The sequence below is a fragment of the Rhopalosiphum maidis genome, chromosome 3 (assembly GCF_003676215.2).
Source record: "Rhopalosiphum maidis isolate BTI-1 chromosome 3, ASM367621v3, whole genome shotgun sequence".
Lineage (NCBI taxonomy): Eukaryota > Metazoa > Arthropoda > Insecta > Hemiptera > Aphididae > Rhopalosiphum > Rhopalosiphum maidis.
Genome location: NC_040879.1, coordinates 69,537,203 through 69,545,101, shown reverse-complemented (window position 1 = coordinate 69,545,101; position 7,899 = coordinate 69,537,203). Strand labels below are relative to the sequence as shown.

The 7,899-nt window shown below is 36.3% G+C and overlaps 1 pseudogene; it reads left to right on the top strand.

Annotated features, from left to right (window-relative positions):
• The first annotated feature begins 462 nt into the window (after positions 1-462).
• Positions 463-6,934, top strand: LOC113557622 (annotated as a pseudogene).
• Positions 6,935-7,899: the final 965 nt, after the last annotated feature.

The following is a 7,899-nucleotide window of genomic DNA, read 5'->3' as shown; positions in this document are numbered from 1 at the left end:
AATGTAGTATATTGTTGATGTGCAGGATATACATTGTTTCGTACTAAAGTAATAAGTGAGCAAAAATTGTTGCTAAATTTTTGAAAATTAATTTTTTAAACTGAAAATATTCACTTACTAAAAAAATGTTGTAACAAAAAATAACTGAACTTGATCAAACTAAGGTTTATTACTAACTGAACTGAAGTGGATTAAATAAACAATTTATAACTTTTTTTTAAAAATACAGTGTAACCAATATGTATGATACACAGAGGAGAAAAAATGGTGTTAAAGAGGAAATTTTTGCTTGAATTTTTAAAATCTCCCTGCCCAAGTGCTCAGAACATACGTTATGGTTTTTGAAAAACAGTGTTTTTCGTGTTACAGGGAAAAAAAAATGGCTTGAGCAGGATAGTCTCCCTTAAACTTTTAAAATCTCCCTGCCTTAAAGTGCTCAGAACATACAAATAAATACTACTATACTACACCACACAGCAGATTGAAAAGCAACAACAAAAGCTTGAAGAAAATCTTCGTTTTTTACAACAACAAACAAATAATAGTGTTAAAAACATTAAGAAACTAGAATTTAAGAATAAATTATTAGAACAAGTTATTATATTTGAAGTCATACTGAACAAGTATGAAAGTAACAAGTACGCATATGAAACCCAGAATCTCGAAGTCGTATTAAATGCAGCCGTAGACGAAAAATTACACACTACAGAAACTATACAAGGAATTGTTAGAAATAAAAATGAACATACCCATCGGACATACTCTTCCATTGGAAGTGAACACCGAAACTCTAATAGAGTTTTACAGAATATCCGAAATCACCATAATTCATAAAGATAATTATTTAATATAGTACTTTATGGAAATTCCCTTCCAACGATGAGTATACGATATATCACCCGATGCCCTTACCAATACGAGTTAACACAAATACAATAATACTAATTGATCCAGAAACAGACTACGTAGGATTTAGCCGAGACAACGAACATATCCTGACATTAAGATTGGATCAATAGGAAAAATGTATACAGGCAACTCCCTACAAAATCTGTAAGGACATTCTACAAATTCACCACAGTGCAGGATCCGAGATATGTGTTATATCTCTAATCACCAATCACCAATCATACATTAAAAAATGCAAAGTCAATTTCGTATTTCTAAACTCGCCTATCTGGCATAAATTGTCCCAATCTAACTTTTTTTTTTTTTTTTTATTTATAAAAACATAACATTTACAATCTGTACAAATATAATACAATAAGCAAATAGGTTAACATTATTTTAGTGACTTTGAAGACTTGTGGAAGGAAACTATCCAGTGATAGGACCCTTTTGACTTGTGACAGTTAGGACAGGGAGTGGTGTTTCAGTTTAGATCGCGACACCAGCGTCTTTTGAGGCGACGAGGGGGGTAATCTGGAATTGTGGCTGAGTGTTGGTTTGCAATCAGAGGATTTGGATGATGAAGTAATTTGGAGTGAAACTTTTTATACTGTGTTTTAACTAAGTTTTCAACTGATTTGATGTTTAAGGTCTTTGTGAAGGGTGTGGTTAGAAACATACGCAGGAGCTGACGTTATTGTGCGGAGGGAAATGGACTGAAATGTTTCAATTTTTTTAATTTGGGTTGGTTTTGCACAACCCCATATTTGGGCTCCATATGACCAGATTGGTCTTAACATAGATTTGTAAAAAATTATTTTATTATAGATTGGGAGTTTGGATTTCAGCATAGGACGTAGTAAATGGGATCTTGAATTAAGAGACTTTCTTTTAGATTTGAGGTGAGGACCCCAAGTTAGTCTTTTGTCTACAATTATTCCTGGATATTTAACTTGGGCCAAGAAGGGGATAGGAACTCTTTGAAAGGAGATAATGGGTGTGTTTTTTTTATTGAGGGTAAAAGGGACGAGAGTGAATTTATCGGCATTGATTTTAATTTTCCAGTTAGAGGACCATTTATCAATAAGGTCGAGGTGGAGTTGAAGAGCATTAAATGATTCTTCTGAGCTACAATTTGAGGATAAGTTGGAGGTATCAACAGCAGTAGGATCGAATTAATAGTTATAGGGGCGCGGGAAGGAATTGTTTAATTTTATAAAGCAGATCAGTGTGCCGGACCCTATCGAACGCTTTCGCCACATCGAGGAATACTCCTGGGCAGTATTTTATTTTCTCAAAAGAGGAAGAAATTGTGTCGACTAGCCTATGAACTTGTTGTACTGTGGAATGTTTTGCGCGAAATCCAAATTGGGCATTGGGTATTATTTTTTGTGTTTCAGTGTTTGGTCTTAGCCTTTTCAAAACGACTTTCTCGAATAATTTTCCTTATATTGGAAGTAGGCTTATGGGTCTATATGAAGTTGGTACATTAGGGGGTTTGCCTGGTTTGGGTATGAGGATTATGATGGATAGTTTCCAGATGACAGTAAAATAAGACAATCTCAACATAGAGTTGAATATATATATAAGCAAGACAATTGTTTTTTTGGGGAGATGTTTTAGAATTTTGTTCGTTATCAAGTCATGCCCAGGGGATTTGTGAGGCTTTAACCTTTTTATAATATTTGAAATTTCATTCGGAGAGACATGTTTGATGGGACGAGACATAGGTAATGGGGCATCAATGAATTTATTTATTTTATCTAAATGTGCGGTATTTGGAATAATGTTTTGATAAGGTGTGAAAATATTCGAGAGATGTTCTCCAAAAAGATTTGCTTTTTCTTAGCGAACCATTAGCTATTTTAATGGAACTAGAGAATTTTTTTAATTTGATCAAGTTTTTCGTGGCTTTCCATAAAGATCCATCATGAGTATTTAAAAGTTTAAATTTGTTGTCAAAAATATCATTCTTATATATTTTGATTAATTTTTTGATGGTGTTTGACAGATTATTGAGGGTTGACTTGTCAGAAGGTAGTCATCTTCTTTGCCATCGGGAACGTATCCTGCGTTTTTCAGCAATTAAATCTTTTATATCAGGGGATAAAAGATAATCGTTGTATTTGTGTTTGGAGTGACAATTAGGATTAGGAGGATAAGAACATTCATAGACTGCTGATTGGATTGAGCTAACTAAATGTTGAGCTGCGGATTCTATTTCGTTGCTTAACTTAAGAGAAATTTTTAAGTTTGTATTACTTACTAACGACGTGGAAAAATGATTCCAGTTGACTGGACCTTTGGAAAGGGAGGGACGAGGAGAAATAAGAATTGGAGGTTTCATAATGTTTAGCAAGACTGGTGAGTGGTCTGAAGACAGATCACATACATTTTGTATGCTATGATTTATATGGTTAGGGATTGACGTTATAAAAAATTCAAGTAAATCGGGTTGCCTGTTTAAATGAGTTGGCCAGTAGGTTGGACCTGGGGGGAAATGATTGAGAGCTTGTTCGTTTGGATGGAATTGAAGAATATTCGGCCTCTAGGGTTTTCAACACGACTATCCCATAGTAGTTGTTTTGCATTATAGTCACCTCCAGCTATGAAGGTGCGACCTAATGAGGATAAAAATTGATTTAGAAGTAACTGCGATATACTTGGCCGTGGAGGACAGTAGACTGCTGAGATAACTATAGGAATATGATTTATTGAGATTGAAAAGTTTGTTGCTTGGATAGTGGGGAATTGAAAATACGGTAGGGGATAATGTTGGATTGAAGATGATATTAGGATAGCGGAACCGGCGTGAGACGTCCCATCGGGGTGATTGGTACTGTAAACATTGTAGCCAAGAAAGAAATGTTTGGAATTGTTTGTATATTGGGTTTCGGTGATAAGAGCTACATCAATTTGTTTTTCTAAAAGGAAGTTTAATAGTTTAAGTTGTTTTTGTTTAAGACCGTTAGCATTCTAGAGAATGATTTTAAGATTTTTATTGTTAATTTGATTATTTATCATTATTTATAATTAATTTATTAATGACTGTGGTAGGTAATTAAGGGATTAATGAGTTGTTTGAACTCTATCAAGAAGGATGATAATTGATTGTTTGATATGTTATCGGGGGGATTGGGTTGGGGTTCGGTTTTATTTGAATTACTTTGGTTTTGAGGATTTTGGGTATGGTTAGGAAAAGTTTTATTATCAGTGATGTTGGGTGGGGTGAAAAGTGTCCTTTCACTAGATTGAATTCCCTGCTTGTTTACATTGATGTTATAGTTCACATAATTTTTAGAATTTGAGTTTGACTTTAGATTGAAACGTTGTAAGCTTTTATGGACTGAACAGCCGCGGTAATTTTCTATGTGCTCACCTCCGCACAAGGCACAGGTAGCAGGTGTATCTTTTGATTTTGTACACTGTTGGGTAGGGTGGAAATCGGCGCAGCGAACACATCTGAGAGAATGAGCACAATAACTTTTGGAGTGGCCGTACTCCTGACAGTTGGAACATTGAATGATTTCTCTTTTTTTATGGGGCTCTTCAACCGTTATTTTGGTGTGGAGTAATGATGTTAGTTTGAATATCTCGTTGTTAATTTGAGCAGGTTCGAGAGCAACAAAAAATATTGGAAGAGGACGTTTGGTAGTTTTGTGAATAATATTTGTGACTTGACGGACTGAGTAGCCGATTTCTTCAATAGAGACGCCAACTTCAGAAATTGGAGTTGAGGGGTGTGAATTGCGGATAACAATTCGAAAAGCTTTATTTTCACGGGCTTGGTATGTATGGTATTCGGCTTTACCTTGTTTTAAATATTTAATGACCTCTCTGTATGAGTCGGAGTTGGTGGTGCTAATTTTAAGATTATTAGCTAATGATTTGAAACTGAAGTTTTGAGAACCAATTAGTTTTATTAAATGATTACGTAGTTCGATGAAATCAATAACATTGCGTATGAATATTGGAGGGGGTAACGGAGAGTGATTGATTTGAACATCGGAATTATTTGAGTTGATTTTTGGCGTATCGGACGTTTCAGCAGAATTTTCAACGTCATAATTATGAAGAGAATTATATCTATTTGTGCTAACAAAGACAGGCTTAGGTTTCTTTATCTCGGCTTTTTCAGTTGAACTGGTTGAAGAGAGGTTTCGTTTTGACTTGTTTTTGGCTATTTGAAAATCGTCATTTTCGTCATTTTCGTTGTCCGAAAAAACTTCATTTGAAGTGTTGGATTAATTTGAAACGCTCTGTAGCGGTTCGCATTTATATTCGAAATTGATTTATTTTTGTTGGTTTGCGTATTAGAAGTGTGCATGCTGGAAGTTGATAATTTAGCAGGCCCATGCCTAGATGAAGAGTTCATAATGATCGGTGTGTGAGGCTATTAGTGTGGACGATAGCGGGCTTATCGCCCGTAGGCGTGGGTTTGGTTCACGATACTGTAATTCGGGTAGACTTTGTGCTAAGATATAGGTATACTTTACCGAATAGTGATTTCACGTCGTAATTGCTATTTAACTCACTGCTATCGAGAGCTGTTAAAACGTATCGCGGAATACGTGTGACCACTACGGTGTCTGGACACGAACTAAATCTAACTCTTGGATATACGAGGGTGGTTCAAATATGATCGAGACAAACGCTGTAGATGGCGCGCATGTATGTTTCGACGGTAGTGGCTTAATTATGTGATAGCTGGGTCTCTTACAAACAGTGTGGCATTGTTTTCGTCGGAGCACGTGTTTCACGCGTGTGCTACGACCATGAGTGAACGTCAAGTGCCGACTGCCATTGCGCAACGTATTATCATTCGTTTTTTAGTGGGAGAAGACGTTAAAAACACGGATATTTTTGTGCGTTTGCAAAAGCAGTTCGGTAGTGAGTGCCTGAGTAGGGCTGCCGTGTTTAAATGGGCCAAAGCATTCACGCGGTTGGAAGTTTGTCGCCGCTTACTGACGCGATACGAGGCGGAGGGGGACGATTTTTTAACGCAAATCTTCACTACAGACGAAACATGGGTACATTATTACACTCCCGAAACCAAGGTGTCAAGTAAAGAGTGAAGAAAGAAGGAGGAAGGGGCGCCAGTCAAAGCGAAGAAAACCTGGTCCGCGGGTAAGGTAATGTGTACTGTGTTCTGGGACCGGCAGGGCGTGCTGTACGTCGATTTCCTGCGCACTCAACGTACCATTAATGCTGTATACTACTCTAACCTTCTGAAAACACACGTGAAACCCGCTTATCGGTCGAAACGGAGGAACATTTCAGCACGAAGTGCGATTCCTTTCCAGGATAACGCGCGCCCTCATACCGCGCGTCTCACGCTCGATACAATATCGAAATTGGGGTGGAAGGTACTGGAACATCCCCCCTACAGTCCGGATTTATCGCCCTGCGACTAACATATGTTTAGACCACTGAAAGAGGCCCTCGGAGGTCAAAAGTTCAACACCGATGATGAGGTAGAGGGGTTCGTGCGCACATGGCTGTCCGAGTTGCCCAAGGAATTTTTCGATACCGGCATCAAAAAACTTCCGGAAAGGTGGACAAAATGTATAAATATTGAGGGGAATTACCTAGAAAAAATGTGATTTTTTGTAAACTTTTTCGATAATAAATAAACATGTTACAGCATTTGTCTCGATCATATTTGAACCATCCTCGTATTATAGTCAACCTGAGATAGGAACTATTACCTGTCAAAGTTCTTCACAAACATTTAAAATTGAAATTGCTGACGTAGGAAGACTAACATTAACTTCCTTATGTAAAATCAATATAGGAAATTCTATACTATTCACAATCAATCGAGCATTTAAGAATACCCAATTTGATATTATAATACCAGTGAATAATAAATGCAACCAAATAGAACTTTTAGAAGAAACTACCAGGAATATTTTACCCCAGAACATTACGAACAGTATTCTTATTAAAGATCTTAACCATTTAACACAAATAGCATATGACTTGTAAGATTCCTCACGTTTCCTCAGAACCATTAATAATTTTAAGAATTGAATTTTATGTAATAATTATTTATGTATTTTCATTTTTTTTTTTTTTTTTATATATCGTGCTGACAGTCGTCGCGAGCACACGTATGTGCTTCGTGTCGTCGTTATTTTGCGCTATCACGGTTCGTTCCGCTATCTTGCGATTATCGATATATTTATATTATACATTGTTGTGTTTATTCAAGGTCATCTGCCCGTGGCACCCCAGGCCGTCGTCTAACAATAGATTCGATGAATAACGATACTACGGCGATAACACTAATTCCCGTTGATCAAACAATACTGGTGTGCATGCAAAATAAAAATGAAACATTGCACAAACTTGTAATTGAATTACAAGTGAGTAATGCACAATTACAGAGCCAACTACTAGACATCCGAGTGAGTAATATTAATACCAATAATACTACTATTACTACTGCTATAAATAAAAATACAAACGTACATAAAAAAGCCGGTCACAGCTCAGAGATTAGTTCAAACGCACTGACAAAACATACCCAATTAATAGATAATGTTGTCATCCAATCAGTACCAAAAATATACAAACCACCGCTAATTGCAGCATGTGGTGTTAACGATATACAGAACTTAGTTTCTATTTTAACTCGTGAAGAAGTCGCCGGTCATGAACAGCAATTTAGACGAACAGTAAAAGCTCTTGAAAACAACAAAATCGAGTTTCATAGATATCAATTGAAAGCTGAAAAAAAATTCCTGGTCGTAATACGTGGATTGCACCCAGAAACCGACATATGTGAAATCAAAAGAAACCTATTCGACAAAGGGTTTCCTGCATGCGATGTCTCAAACATTCAAATTAAAAAAAAGCTCAATCCCAACGAAAAAAATAGTGAAACTAAGCGTATAAGATTGCTTTTATTTTTTGAGGCTTAGTTCCACAAGAAAATAATAAAGACATTTACAAGCTTGATAGTCTATGTTACCATAAAATTAAAATAGAACCGCCAAGAAAGAAAAA